Raw genomic sequence first — 16486 nt, 5'->3', positions numbered from 1 at the left:
GAATGGTTTCACGGAACATGGACTTTAAATCAGGATCCCACAGCTCGTGAGCGGGAGACCCGGGTCTTCCTAGAGAGAGCATCTCCCAGCAGGCATCCTTCTACTCGGAGCTGCTGCCCCACCACAGTAAACTCTGTAGAAAGTGAGCCTCGCTTTCACTCACAGCAGGCAGAGCAAACTGCATGGTCCAGAGTCCAGCCTGCCCCGGGTGAGAAACTCTGTTCCCCCCTTTTTAATGTTGTCGTTAAACTATGGAAGGTTTTACTAGGCGCTATGTCTTGAGTGAGATGAGAAAGTTGCAACCGGGTATCACCCATGGCCACAGGTTGTACCCTGAAGGTGTCAGGAGAAGGATTAGAATTAGAACCCAGCCATGCGCGCCCCGCACCCCCCCATCCCCTACCCCTCAAAGTCCCCATCTTTCAGACAGGGGCTGCTCTGAAGGGGAGCCCAGCCCCCAGTAACCACAAGATACAGTGCCCTGGGATGAGGCCGGAGCAGTGGGGACCTGCCTTTCCCATGGAGTAGGGGACAGAGAAACCCTTTGAGCAGATTCTGTCTCTGCCTGTTCTGAAATTTCTTAAAAAATCAATTCTACCTGAGACTGAGGCTGAGCAGGGCGCCATCTCTAATCTGAGCAGCTCTGAAAACACACCCACATTTTAATCGTCAGTGTCTCGGGTGAGAGACGTGGAGAAGTCACCAAGGAAAGGCTAACATTTCACATTTTCTCTTCTGGGCTCTGTGAGTTCTTTTTACCGGAGAGCACATATTACTTCTGTAGTGTATGTGTGTGCATGTGTTATTTACATACATGTGTGTAGACATTAACATGGTGTGTGTGTGTCCCAGCTTCGGGAGTGCGGGCTGTTACTGGGAAAGGGATTCTACAGTTTACCAGAGGGTTTGCCGGAGGAAGCCTCTTTGAAGTGCTCTGCTCCCCAGGGGCCTATAGAAAAGGATTCAGGCTGATAAACCTTCACGCGCTGAGGCCACCTTTATACATGAGGTAGAGTCCGGTTCCAGGTTGTATCTAATTGATCAGCATTTCCCAGGTTGCAGCCATGTGCTGGGCACTGTGCTGGGCACGTGGGGTGGGCGCGTGGGGAAGAGAGGTGAGACGGCCTGCTCTCCCCGAGGGACCTTTGGAAGAACAGCTCCCGGAAGCTGTTGCCGGAGGGATTTCCCAAGGCCCTCTGCGTTGTCCATAAACCCATCCAGGAGCCCAGACCTGGAGAGGTGCCTCTGGTCTCCCAGGGCGATGGGGCAGCCGGGGCTCTACTGCAGTCAGAAGGGGGTTATGGTGAAGGGGGAGCGGCCACCCTGCCTCCCCATTACCGCCAATGCAGCGCAGAACCCACAAAAGGAGCCCTGCAATCTGGTGAGTGGCAGTCTTGAAGCTACAAGAGAAAGAAATTAGAGGCAGCTTGTGAAAACACGTCCCAGTCACACTTAGAAAGGCAGGGAACACACAGGCCTGACGTTCTGAGTCCTCCCTCCATCCTCCCCCCTCAGCCCTGTAGTAGACCTCCGTACAGTCTCCTTCGCAGCCCCAATCTATGACCTGCCTGCGTCCCTGGTGTTGGCGAGGGGGCACTCTGAAACCCCTGGGTAGGATTGCAGTTATATTGAATTTTTATTATATTGTCCCTGCCTGAAATGAGTTTCTCTAGTGATAAAAACCTTTTAAAACAAAATTATATTCCTTTTGAAATGAGAAACCAAGGCACAATAAAAACAATGAAACACGAAGGTGACAGAACCTACCTCGCTGGGTTGTTGTGAGGATTAAATGAGATAGTACAATGCCCACGGCGCAGTGCCTGGCACCTGAGGAGCAGTCAGGCTGCGGAGGCACCATGGCCTCATTGCCACTGTGGCTGTGTGGCTGTGGCTGTTGCTATTGGACGTCAAGGGTTTGGTAGGATTTTTGCTGTGTGGCCTCCACACTTGGGCTGATTCATCAGGAAGATCAGGACACGGCGCTCTCCCCAGCCTGAAAGCAGGAAGATGGGCTGGCAGACCTCTTAACGCCATCTCCAGTTGCTGTATCTCTGCTGTGGTTCTGCTGGGCTGGCAGCTTTGATGTTAACTGTCAGAGGCCCTCGGAATGATCTGGAGCACCCGTTCCCCTCTCCCAGACTCTGTTCCTTCACTCCTCCATGTGTCCAGGAACCACTCAGGCAGCCCTCTCCTTACTCCCATTCTACGGATGAGAAGACCGAGGCTTACAACCCTTGTTCTATTTGCAGCCTGAATCCCTCACCATGTGGCGGTGGGCTCTCCACTGGCCTTGACTGTGATATCAAGAGCTCAAGGATTTGCATGGGAAACCAGGATGTTATGGTCCTGGTAAGTTGGAGACCATTGGCTCACCTACACGAGTCATATTTTTCTGAATCATTGCTGGCAAATCAATATTTGACTGTGTCACCCAGTGTGGTGCTCATTCCCCTTTTCAAGAAGTGACAGAGAAAATCATCCTATATAATAAAGAGGTAATATGCAAATTGACTGTCACACCCTTGCACAAAGATGACTACCCCCATGAGGTCACAAGATGGCCACCCCATGTGATCACAAGATAGCCACCATAAGATGGCTGGCAGGGGAGGGCAGTTGTGGACGACCGAGCCTGCAGGGGAGGGAGGGCAGTTGTTGGGGGGAGACCAGGCCTGCAGGGGAGGCAGTTAGGGGCAACCAGTCCAGCAGGGGAAGGCAGCTAGGGTTGGCAGGGGAGGGCAACCAGGCAAGCAGGGGAGGTCAGTTGGGGGTCATCAGGTCTGCAATAGGGCCGTCAGGGGAGCAGTTAGGCATCAATCAAGCTGGCAGGGGAGTGGTTAGGGGGTGATCAGGCTGGCAGGCAGAACAATTAGTGGCAATCAGGCAGGCAGGCAGGTGAGCGGTTGGGAGCCAGCAGTCCCAGATTGGAGAGGGTGCAGGCTGGGTTGAGGGACAACCCTCCCCCCCAGTGCATGAATTTTGTGCACCGGACCTCTAGTTAATCTTATAAATTCTACACGCAAGCGTCAAATAAACTGGAGAGGAGATGTGCACAGAGCTCTCGAGGAGTTCATAAATGGGAGGCTGATGAATTGTCTGGGCAGGTGCCTCTGCCACCGCTTCCTGGCTCTGCTGTTGGTTATCTGGAGCAAGATGTCTATTTTTCTTGTTTATTGCTACTGGAGTTCAAGAAAGTGTTAGCTAAATACAACCTCCACTGCCTTCCCAAGATATTGGATTTATTTGGTGAGACCCAGATCCTGCCGTGCTGTAAAGAGGACTTGGTCCCTGAGCCTGCCTGCCCAGAGGATCTCTCATGAGTGTTAAGCTGGACAGTCAGCTGTTCATAGCCATCATCCAATTCAGTGGTACCAATTTCCCTTCCTCCCCCTTCCCCTGCGCTGTGCATGGATGTGCCCAGTTCAAGGCAATGGGAGTGAGATGAGGCTGAGAATGAGTCAGGAATTTGGGGAGGATTTTCCCGCCAATACAGGGATGGAAGAAAGGGGTAACTGGCCAGCAGGGCCATTTTTTCTCTGCCCAGTTTTAACCTCTTCCTTACGGCATGTTCTGTCACAGTCAGAGCCCCAAAAGAAACTGGCTGCAAGCCACAAAGCCATCGATGCCAAGGTGTCCTTTTATAAACAAATTGTCCCAGATAGCCTGACACTCTAGGGCCTAAGTTGCATATCAGAATTAGGTGGCTTTTCTTCCAGACACAGGCTTTTCTGAGCAATTTTGTGCACCGGCTTTCATGAAAAACATCCACGGGCCTGGTTCTGAGTATTATTGAGAATCAGATCATAAGACCCGATGTAACAGAGGCTCATGCACGACAAATCATTACACTCCCTCACCTAACAGTTCTGGCTTGTCCCTCAAGGATTCACAAGGTGTCTCCATAGTCTTGGGGACTCAGACTACTTTCATCTTTTGCGCGTTGTTTCTAATTTGCTGGCCCTAATAATTTTGTGAAATGTTTCAAGTCCATGTTTCCTCCGCGGGAAGGCAGAATGAGAGAATTTAGTTATCAGAACCCACTCTGTGCCAGGCACTCTGCCAGGGGCTGGGGCACAGCAGAGAAGTAAAGAGATGTGTGCCTTTCTTCTTGGAATGTAGACAACAGCATGAGAAAACCATACAAATAGCATCAAGTTGCATCTGTGATTTCCACTTCTGGCCAACATGGAGTAACAGGGACTGGATGTAACCTCAAAACAATGAAAAAACTGGGTAAAATATATAAAACAGCAAATTTTCAGGGGTCAAGTAAAAAAACCCACAGTGATCCCTGAAAGATGGGAAATGAGAAGACTGGTCCCATGAATATGTCAAGGTTGTCTGTCGAAAAAAAGTCCTCCTCCTCCCCGCCTCTCCTCCTCCTCCTCCTTAAAAGACATATTCTTGTGGAGTTTAGACTTTTAGGCTAAGAGGGTTTTCCCTCCCAGCATTTTAAGATGGTTCTCCAGAGCTTTCTCACTTCAATTGTTTCTGAGGAGAAATCTGCTGTCATCCTTATTTTTGTTTCTCTGCAAATGAAGTGTCTTCACTTTCCCCTCTGGTTGCCTTTAAGGTTTTATCACTGACTATGAGCACTTTGATTACGATGTGACTTCTTTTTGTGTGCTTGGGTTTGTTGAACTTCTTGTACTTGTGGGTTTATACTTTTTATCAAATTTGGAACATTCTTGAGCATTGTTTTTTCTTCCTTTTTTCTCCCTTCAGTCTTGAAAGAATTAATTATGAGTAGAGTCACCCCACAAGAAATGCTAAGTGAAGCCATTTAGGCAGAAGAGAAATGACCGGATAAATATATGAATCTCACAAAGGAATGAAGAGCACTGAAAATAATAATCTCAAGGGATAATATAAAATAGTATTACTATTCAAATCTCTTTAAAAAGTCATCGACTATTTGAAGACCAGTAACAACAATGCAGTGGGTTTATAACATGTAGAGAAGTGAAATGCATGACCATAGAACTCCCATATGTGAAGTGGTATAATATCACTTGAAGGTACATGGTGATAAATTAAGGCTATATAGTATAAACCCCAAAGCAACCACTAAAATACCAAAACAAAAAGTTATAGGGAGTAAACCAACAAAAAGATGAAATGGAATAAAATAAAACACATTCAGTTGTTCAAAAAGAAGGCAGGGAAAGAAGGAAAAATGAACTAAGACCAGACATGACAAATGGAAAACAAAGAGCAAGGTAATGTGTAAAAACCAACCATATTAATAATGGTGTCAAATGTAAATGGTCTAAATTAAATGTGGAGATTGTCAGATTAGATAAAAAAGTAAGACGGAACTATATGCTGCTCATAAAAAAAAATCCGCTTTAAGTGTTAAGACACAAATAGGTTAGAAGTAAAATGATGGCAAAGGATATGTCATGTTAAGAATAATCAATAAAATGCTGGAGTGCGATATTAATATCAGAGGAAATGTCAGAGCAAAGAATACTACCCAAGATAAAAAAAGTAGTTTCATAATGATAAAGGAGTCAATTCATCAAGAGAAAGTAAGAGTCTAAACAGTTATGTGCCTGAAAGCGGAGTTCCAAAGTAATGAAGCAAAAATAGATAGAACTGCAAAGAGAAATAGACAAATTCATAGTTATAGTGGGAGATTTCCATATCACTCTCGGAATAATTGACTGAATAAGTAGACAGAAAGTAAATAAGAGTATAGAGGATTTTTACAACACTATCAAACAACTCGATCTAATTGACATTTATAAAACTCCCTACTCAACAATGGCAGGATACATATTATTTTCAACTGCACACAGAACATTTACCAAGATAGATGTTACATAAGCCAAGTCCCAATAATTTTTAAAAATTCTAGCCCAAGTATGTTGTCTGCTTATAATAAAAATAAAGTAGAACTCAATAGCACAAAGACACCTGGAAAATCCCCCAATTTCCTCTGTCCTGCACATAAGCGGAGCCACCTATGCATCTCTCCTTCCTCTTGACCTTGAGCAGTTTAGTAGCGAAGGGAGCCTGCTACCCTGATACCACAAGCAGATAAAGACATCACAGGAAAATAAAACTACATATATGTTTATGTCATGCCCGGGTTCCTGACCCGCAGAAACGAAGATGAAGTGCAGGATATGCAGGCTTGTGGGGAGGCAGAGTTCACTGGAAAAACACGACCAGCCCAGGTCCCCCACAGAGCCAGGCCATCGTTATCAACAAGCCCCTTCCTTGCGCCCACCACTCATTCAACCAGCACAAAACCAGGGGGAATGAGTAAGCACCTGACACGCACCCCCTCTGCCTCCTGACTCCCGGGCCCTCGCTGGCTCCTCCTCCCCAGGCCTGTACTCACCCTGTCCCCACATCTCCCTGCTTAGCAACACTCAGCAGCTCCCCGTTGCCTACTGAAGGAGGCCAGTACGCTTAGCCTGAGAGGCTGCCTCTGATCCTCCTGAAAAGGGTGTGCAGGAGGGTAGGGCTGTGTGGGAGGTAGCTCTTCAGCGGCAGCCCAAACCTTGACTGCCACCTCCTGAGTTAGTTACCTAACCCCTCTGAGCCTCGTGTTCTTCTTCTATAAAACAAGGGTTGTGACAGCCGCTACCTCGTAGAGTTGTTGCAGGGATGCGTTAGTGCGTGTAGAACACTGAGGACAGTGCCTGATACATGGTAAGTTCTCAGTGCCCTGCACATCCTCGCGATCCCATTAGTTAATCTGGGGGAGAGGGGAGTGTGAACAGAACATTCTTCTTCTGGGACCAGGCCTTCCCCACCTCTGACGTCCCACCCATGGCTGGCACTCAGATGCCTCACTCTTGCTGTTCCCTCTGCTGGGTCCCCTAAGCGCTTGGTCCTCCCAGATGCTGCACGACCTTTGGTGCATCAGCGCCCATGGACCTTGGAGGCAGAGCACAGAGGCAGGAGATGGACTTGAGTCAGAGGGGTGGTCTCATTCCCTCCCCACTCTCACTTGCTGTGTGACCTTAGACTTGTTACGTAACCGCTTCAAGAATGGGTCCATTCGGCTGACCTGTGCAGACGGTAACACCAGCCCCACAGGGCTCTGCACCGATTGAATGTCATAGTTCACTCGAAGGCCTGGTGCACAGTAGGTGCCTAATAGTGGCTGGTCGACACCATCGTGCTGGGCTGGCATAAGCCAGCTCTGCCCCCAGCACTGCACCTCCCCGGGGTCAGGAAGGAGCCCCCAGGAAATCTCACCCATCAGTCTCGCTCTGGGAAAGAGAAACCGAAAATATTCTAATTCCAAAGAGTAAATGTCAGAGGCTTGGGAGGGCTTCTGAGGTTCTGAAAATAAGCACACAGTATGGAAGGGAAGGAGGGAGGAGAAGGATGGAGGGGAAGGAAGCGGCGGGGGCGGGGGGTGGGCGCAGGGTGAGAGGCAGAGATGAGGTGTCAGGCCTGGGGATGCAGAGAGACTCTGGAGATTCCACAGGATCCTCTTTTCTTGGGACAAGACAATCAGGGGCCACTGAGCACTGATGGGGGAGCAGAGGTCCGGCCCTACCCTGGAATGTGGGTCTGCTCAACGGAGCGTAGACAGGGGACACTTCTTCAAAGCTCCAGGGAACATAATGCTGTGAACCTCTGAGTCCCCCTTGTGGTCCTGGCCAGTTCCTGGGACCACCCAGGGCAACTCCTTGAAGTCCTCTCTCAGCATCCCTGCCTTCCACAGCCCGCCAGCCTGGCCCTTCGGACTTGGCTCCCCGGCCCCTCGCCACCCCTGTTCCCGTCTCTGGATTCCCAGTGCCCTGTGCACGTGGGAGCAGGAAGCCCTCCTTGCTCCCAGCCAGGCCCCCAACCCTCTGCAGGCCCCCAACACTTGCCTCTCCCTGGGATCTGGGCCCAGGTCGGGTGGAGGCTGGCTCTGCCCTCAGAGGTCTCAGAGGACATCTGGGCGCTGGGAGCCAGTGGAGCATGGCCCGGCTGTCAATCACAGAAGCTCCGCTCATACGTGGGCAGATAGGGACATCAGAAGTTTAGGGGTTACAGAACAGGGAGGACTGACTGCCCCGGCATCATCCATCCGGGGTTCAGTTGCCTCTTGATGGTGCTTGAAGGATGCTCACCAGCTGGAACTCTGTGACAGTGGCCAGGGAGGGGTCAGGGAAGCAGAGAGAAGACCCCTGCTTATTGTAACCCCTTGTTTATTGCAGTGCCAGGACCCAGGGGTGGGAAGTGGGGAGGGCCAACAGAGAACAGATACAGGGACAGGCAATTGCTCCCCTCCTTCAGCTCAAGGGGGCAAACCTGACCCCTTCACTCAGGAAAGAAAACCACCCGAGTATATCGCCCACCTCCCACCATGTGCTTTATAACCAGTGCCAGGAGTGTGTGTACAAATGCTCCATAGAAGCTTCAGCCACCTCTTAGCTGTGGATATTAAGTTGTTTCTGATTTTCCCAGTTATCAGCGGGGCTGCAGTGGCTGGTCCTGGGCACTTGTACTGAGCCTGCTTTGCAACTAGACTTTGGTTACTTGTCACAGAAAATGTCAACACCATTTAAGAGGTGGTTGGAAAGGAGCAGAAAGAGGTGGGCGGGGGGGGGGGGGATCCCATCTTCTTCCTGACTCTGACACCTCCTCCAAGAAGCCTTCCTTGATCACCCCAACCTACACCGAGTTCACTAATTCACCCTCAGCATTGTATCTGAACCTTCTTGCTCATATCATGGTAATTATAAACGTATAATTTATATTAGAACCCCCCCCCCCCACCTCCAATAACTAGGAGCATCTTTACTAGTAAATCCGGGGCCATATCTGACTCACTTCTCTGCTTCTTGTCCCTGACCAAGGCTTGGCCCACATTAAGTATTATAGATAGTCACTGCTCCTCTCCAGGCCTCAGTTTCCTCTTCTATAAAATAGGAGTGGTCTCTAAGGTCCCTTCCATTCTAGGATTGATTCCTCCTCGAGCCTCAGTTTCTCCTTCTGTGAAATGGGGTGGTAACAACACCCTCCTCAATGGGGCTGTGAAGATGCATCAGGAGCTATGTCACTGCACGATGGAGGGGTTTCTGCTTTGCCCCTCAAGGTAGGGCAGGTAGGGAGGGTCTCTCTGGAGCCGTTGCTGGTCAGGTCTCACTTCACCTGCTCCCTCCCCATGACATTTACTACCATTTCCTGGGACCAGGTGAGCCAGGCCTATGGGGGTCAGTCCCTGGGCTTGGCCCGCCCTACACGCCTCTCAGAAATAACGCCCCTGGACGGTACATGCCCACAGTGGCAGAAATGACAGAGGCAGCTTTGACCCCTGTGTGTGGGCTCAGCGATCACACACCACTCAGGAGCTCAGAAGACAGGTAAACCCTGTGGAGCCGGGAGTGCTTAATGGCCAGAAGGGATGGACGGCCTCACCTATGCAAAGGCCTCCTGATGCATTTGGGTCCATGCCCCGGGTCCTCCCTGATTTGCCCATCCCCTTCTCCCCTTCCCCAACCCCAGCTATGAATCTACTGATTTAGGGGGAATCTGAGAGCGACACCGAGAGGCTGTGATCAGTCCTGCTGACGTGAGGGGGAACTGAAGAGTCTTTGAGGGGATTAGTGATTCATAACCTCTGATTTGGACCCAGGCCCAGGTCACCAGGATGCTCCCCCGGCTTCTCATTAAAGAGCTGATGGTTTCATTCGACAGCACAGCCATCGTGTCTGCGGTTCCCTCTGCTGGGTCTCTAGAGGCCTGAAGGCTCCAGCACGTGGGCACTGCTGTACGTGAGAGGGATCAGAGACTCCTGGCAGTCTTGCTGGCACAGACAGCCATGCAGCCAGCTCACCAGGCAGGGGCTTCGGTGAGTCCACTGGAACCATGGGTGCTGGGCTCCTGGGAGCTCTTTGTCCGCCTTGATTTCTCCTACAGCCCTTTATCCAGCAATACCCCAGGCACCGCTGAGCTCTTTGAGTCAATAAGTATCGATGAGCCAGGATTCCAGGCCGGCCCCTTCTCTTCTTCTCTATTCGTCATTGGGCTGGTGGGGGCGAGAGTGGGTCTCTGTGTCAGAGGCACTCAGTGAGGTGGCTCCAGGTCAGAGGCATGTCGGCTTGAGACCCGGTTCTGCCACTCACTGGCCGTGGGATTCTGGGTCAGTTACCTCCCTGAGCCTCAGTGTTCTCCCCTCTATGGTGGGGATCATGAGAATTTCTATTGCTGGGTGGCTGCCAAGATAGAATATTTATGTTTGTGTGCATGTGTGTACATATACGTAGATGTAGATATATATGCATGTTTAGTATGTATATCCTATATAATAAAAGACTAATATGCAAATTGACTAAACATCAGAACGACCTGTCGCTATGACACGCACTGACCACCAGGGGGCAGACGCTCAAAGCAGGAGCTGCCCCCTGCTAGTCAGTGTGCTCCCACAGGGAGAGTGCTACTCAGCCAGAAGCCGGGCTCATGACTGGCAAGTGCAGCAGCGGTGGCGGGAGCCTCTCCCGCCTCCACACCAGTGCTAAGGATGTCCAACTGCCTCGGGGAGCAGGCCTAAGCCATCAGTCGGACAACCTTGAGGGCTCCTGGACTGTGAGAGGGCACAGGCTGGGCTGAGGGACCTCCCCTACCCCCAAGTGCACAAATTTCATGCACCAGGCCTCTAGTGTATATATAACAGCACCTATGCATAATAGTAGGGATGGAATTGGCTCACCCTATGATATTTCCTCTGTGAATTCTGATGTCTGGGGTTGAGCGACTAGCTGAGGCCGATGCTGCTAACTGGCATTTTCTGGGCAGTGGCAGGGGCAGAGGTGGAAGCCCTCCTTGTCCCCTCCTCCCCTAATCAGGCTGCCTGACACTTGAGGTGCTGGCAGCCAGCCATCCTCCCTGCTCCCTGAGGTACGAAAATAGACTCTTCACCTTCCCATCTCGCCTCAGGCCAGGGAAAAACAAGGGCACAACAATTGCCCAGAAAATGCCCTCCAGAAATTGCCAGTATGATGAATTTAGCCCAAGGCAGCCACGTACATCTATTTCTGGGATGTCCCAGGCCCTGCGTTCCCCACTCACTCATGCCTTCATTTAGCTGATATTTGAGTGTCTACTCTGCCCCACCCCCCCAGGACCTCCTTGTTCCTCATCTCACACAAGGCTGATATTTGTCATCAGCAAAGGTCTTTCCACAAAATAACTACAACCACAAGCACAAGCACGGCCGTTAGGGGAGCCCGCATTCCCATGGAATGCTGTATAGCTTTGGCTCCTCAGGAGCTCCAGTGCAGGGGTGCGGGCAGTGGGCTGGCAGGGTGCAGGGGTACAGAGGAGAGGCAGCTGTGCTGCCCAGCGGGAGCTTGACAAACTCTAAGTGCCCCGTAGAAGCAATGATCCCTGCAGGGATGTGTGTGTATATGTGTGTGTGCATGTGTGTGCGTGTGTGTGCGTGTGTGTGTGTGTGTGTGTGTGTGTGTGTAGTGATGGGTAGAAAAACTGGAAGTACACAGTGGGTTCTACTGAATAGATCATTGAAAAGCTGACTGGACCTATCAGGGACCTGGGCCTGGGCCCCAAATCAGGGATTATGAGGGAATGTGTGAGATGATCTTCAGGGAGGCTCCAGATGCCCTGGCGGGGGGGCGGGGGGATGCTTAACTGGATTCTTTTTGGTATAAGCACATGAGACAAGGCCCAAGACAATATGATGGCTGGCTGGGTGGATGGTGGACAGGTGGATGGATGGATAATTGAACAGCGGGTAGAAGGGATGTCGGAGAGGGAAATTGTGAAGATGGATGAGAAGAGACACGGGAAGGGAGTGGATGAATATGTGGAGGATGGATGGATGATGAGGACAGAGCACCCTGGGAGGCATGGCGACGTGACTCAGTGTGGGACTGCTGCTTCTCTGAGCACTGCTCCCCACGCTCACCTACTGAAGGTGTGACACCGCTTCCTGCTCATAGGATGCCCCTCCTTTGATCATAACTGACCGGCCCAGGGGTGGATCCCTGGCCGTCTTCGCAGCTACATTTCATTTTAGTCACATCACAGGGCCATGTGCAGGTAGCATGAATTTTCAGGCGCATGAAAAATGACAAGTGAGCATAGAAAATCTGTTAAGAGAAGCAGGGAAAAGGGCACGTAGGACCCCCGTGGAGAGAGGAGAGGAAGGGGAGAGGTCCTGTCTCATTCCCATGCCTTCCCACGCCCGGTGCTGGGATGCTCAGTGGCACTCTGTTTCCATGAGAGGCAGCAGCCAACACTATTAACAACTCTTGTCTTGGAGCCGGCTCTTGACACCAAGGAGCCTTGACAAGGATGGCAGCAGTGAGGAGGGAGAGACTAATTCCACAATTGTTGTATTTGAAGCAAAATGATCCCCCGAGCCAGGAGGTTTGTGGCTCAGAGAGCTGGATGATGAGATGCCACGCTCCCTATGTGACATCTCCCTGTGGGATATTCCCCCGTTCCCAGACCCATCAGGACCAACTGGGCAGCAGAAGTACCAGATAGATTCTCCGTGGATCCTGCCTCCATGGGCAGTGGCCTTAAGAGCAGTGAAGGATGAGAAAAAAAATGCCAAGAGTTTACTTGGCAAGGGCCAGAGCTGTGGCTGCTCAAGCACACTGCACGGTCTACAAAGCGATACCACGTGCACACGCCTCACTGGATCCTCGAAACCATCCTGGGAAGCGGGTGGAATGGATGCTGCTCTCCCTGGAAGCTGTGGCTGCCACAGGGGTGTGCACCGCTCAGCAGCTACACCCCAGCAGGATCGGGAAAGAGGCTCTGGTGTACATGGCAAAGTTAGTGTGTAACTGGTGAAGGAGAGAAGATTTGGGAGTCAGGGGCAGGGGTCTTGGGCAGACCGCTCTGAGCTGCCCCAGGAACACAGACAAAAGGGAGAGAAAGGAGAAACACCTGGCACATGCCATATGCCATGGACAGGTTTCTTAGACATCCCTGCCCAGTAGCCCCTGGCAGGTCCTGGGCCTCCTTCTCTGTAATGGCCAAGGAATGAATGGAATTAATTAATGAATGAATGAATGAATGAATGAATGAATGAATGAATAGATGAAGGAATGGATGGATGGATGGATGGATGGATGGATGGATGGATGGATGAATGAACAGGATAGAGAGCAAGGGAGGGAATACCACATGGTGGTTAGGAGAGCAGATTCTAGAACCAGCCTGGGTTTAAATCTGGGCTCTGTCAGTTATTAGCTGTGACCTTGACCCAGTTACTGTATGCTTTGTCTCCTCTTCTGAGCCTCATTTTCCTCATCTGTGAGGTGGGAATAATTAATAATAGCATCTATCTCAGAGGTGTTGTGAGAATTGCAGGAGTCAATACATGAAAGTGCTTAGATCCAGGCCCATCATGGACACCCAGTAAATGCTCACTAGGAAAAGAACAGTTTCTGGGTTTCTGGAACCCTTAAATATGAGAGCAACTGATAAATGGCAGCAGAGAGGATGTCCCTCCTGGTGGCTAGCCTAAAGCCTTCCTGCTGCAGCTTTATTCCCAGCTTCTCACTCACCAGCCATGCTTCTCATTCCAGGACCTGCCAGGAGGAAGGCTCAGAATTGATTGCATGTGCAGTACACAGATCACACGAGAGGCCCCATCAATCAATGCATCTGTAGCCCTGAAGTGACTCCCGCCTCAAATCAATGATGTTTACAAAGTTGGGTGGGAGGGCTGTGATTTAATTTTCCTCCCTCCACATCCTTTCTGGAATAACCAACCATCTCTCTTGTTAATAAATGCCTCCCTCCTGTCAGCCCCGCAGGCCCTGGGAGAGTGGCTGGCTCTCCTCTAGGGGGACCCACACCAGGACTGAGCCCTGGCTGAGGTGCTTTACATGAGGGTCCATCCCCCTCTCCCAGAAGCCCCGTGAGGGGAGTGGAGTCACTTACTCAAGCGTGCACAGCCAGGAAGTGGCAGAGCGACTGCTTACACACAGAAGCTAGCATCTGTTGAGTGTTCACTATGGGGAATGGTCATCCCCATTTCACAGATGACACACTGAGGCACAGAGAGGTAATAACTGAATCCCAGTCACCTGCCTGTAAGTGGATTTGCCAGCATTCAAACTCAGGCAATCTGGTTCCCAAATCCTTGCTTGGGGATAACTGTAGGCTTGTTCATTCACTCAGGCAGCTCAGTGACTCTCTGAGGTCATTGAGCTTAGAAAATGCTAGGTAGGATCTGAAACCAGGTCTACCTGGCTCTAAAGCTGATTGACCCTCCTCTCCCTGAGCTATGATGCCCGTCAAAATGATCAGAAAACCTGTTGAGAAGGTAGAGAGACCAGGTGAGAGGCTTTGGGGCAGACAGTCAGTCCACGGCCACTGTGGGCCTGAGAACTGGGGAGGTGCCGTGTTCTGACAGGTGGACAGACTCCGAGAGGCAAGAGGCAGGAAGGATGGCAGGTGCCCAGGCAGAGGTGAGAAGGTGAGATGGAGGAGCCACGGAAAGGAATCATGGGCCACTGGGTGAGGGGGAAGAGGCGAGGAGAGTGGAGGAAGAGCGGACAGGAAAAGAATGGGCTCACCACCATGTGCAGGTTGCTATCAGGCTGACCTTGGCCCTGAGACCCCGCTCTGTCACTCTCTCAGAGATGCTGCACTTTGTCTGACCTCTCGGGGCTGCAGCCTCCTGTCTGTGAGGTGAAAACCACATCTCTTAAGGCTCCTGTAAACCATGATCATGAAGTTGTTTACATCTTTTCATACATGTTTTTATACTTTTCACACTTAAAGTAGATACCATGTATGTACTCATAAATAACAGTGTTGTGCGGTGCTTTAATTGATATATTATATTGTAAGCAGACTTTTAGACATATTCTAACCCAAAATTAATTCTTAAAGACACATCCATATAGACAAGAACGTTAAACGAGTTCATTATAAAACAGACCCTACAGTGGGAAAGCTTTCTCTGAGGGCGGTGGACACCCCAATCACTAAGGAGGGGTTAAAGCACAGGCCATGCCATCTTTCCATGGCTCCTCCATCTCCCGGGACCTTCTCACCTCTGCCTGGGCACCTGGTGGCCCTTCCTCCCTCTGGCCTCTCAGAGTCTGTCCACCCATTGGTTGTGATGCCTCCTGAAACCCTCCCCAGCTCCCAGGCTCACAGTAACTATGGGGACAGGGGCACTCCACAAAGAGTAACTAAGAATAATGGCAATGATACAGACCTGGCAGCTAAGTTGGGACTTACGGATGGACTTACAGTCACGATGCCCTGATGACCCCCCTCCACTCTGCCACATATGAATCCTGCCTTTAAAGAGCTCCATTTCCCCAGAGGAAGAGCCACTTTGGAGAGAAGGCCCTTCTCCACAAAGACACAGCACAGAGGCCAATAACACTCCCTGGATTTCAGCCTCACTTTGGAAATCGATGGGCTATGATTGCAAATCCAGCCTCTGCCTCCAGCTGCCCAATTTTAGCTGGATCTTCGCAGGCTTCTCACCCTGGCGTCCACCCCCGTGGCCCGGCACCGTGCTTCTGAGAACATCATTGATCTTTTGACTAAAGTGTCCTAATGAAATACAAATCTGTTGTCACTTACAGAGCCATCTGTCATGGCAGCACAGGAGAAATGCTACCAGGAGAACAATAACCATAATTTTATTTTAAGACCCAGCCTCCCTCCCCCTTTCCCTGCTAGAAAAAAAAGTCAATACCTTTTACTGTTTCATTTTGTCACAGAGCAGTAGGGGAACAGACATCAATAGGCTGTTAAAGATACTTCCAATTATTGTGCAGGTTCTCTGTGACAAGGGTCCTTGGCCTACTGCAGTGAGTTCGCACCCATTTGCATGAGGTGGGAGTTAGCCAAGGATGACTCCGTGCTCCTGTCTTTGGGGCACTCTGTCTGGGATTAGTAGCTAAGGAGGTGACAGGTGTGCAGGATTCTCAGAGGGCGCGGGGTCCCAGGAAATGTAAGGACTAATCTTACAGAGCATTGGGCCATTCCTGGGCAGAGGGGCCAGAATAAGAAAAACAGATTCTTGTCTTGCACCCACAGCCCAGGCAGAAGGGATTTCCAGGGAGGAGGAAAGGACTGCCGTGTGCAGGGAGGGTGGGCGGCACATGATTTCAGGCAGGACGGGGTCCTCAGGTCTGACTCTCTGAAGGTCCAACCATTTCATCTTTCTAAGGGGAGACTTGGACACACAGGGTGGGAAAAACTGATTTGGCTCTGTGTCACCCAGCAGGTTGACAGCTGCCTTCTGGTCTTCAAAGTTTCTGATGAAATATCTGCTAAAAATCTTATTGAGGATCCCTTGTATGTGATGATTTGTTTCTCTCTTGCTGCTTTCCAGATTTTCTCCTTGTCTTTTGAAGGTTTGAGTATAATGTATCTCAGTGTAGGTCTCTTTGATTCATCCTATTTGGAGTTCATTGAGTTTCTTGGATGTTTATCTTCATGTATTTCATCAAATTTGGGAAGTTTTCAGCCATTTTTTTTTTTTCCAAATATTCTCTTCTGCCCCCTTCTCTCCTGC

This window comes from Eptesicus fuscus, chromosome 9 (genome assembly GCF_027574615.1).
Source record: "Eptesicus fuscus isolate TK198812 chromosome 9, DD_ASM_mEF_20220401, whole genome shotgun sequence".
NCBI classification, from domain to species: domain Eukaryota; kingdom Metazoa; phylum Chordata; class Mammalia; order Chiroptera; family Vespertilionidae; genus Eptesicus; species Eptesicus fuscus.
The sequence above is the reverse complement of the archived record's forward strand: the minus strand, read 5'-3'. Positions refer to the sequence as shown.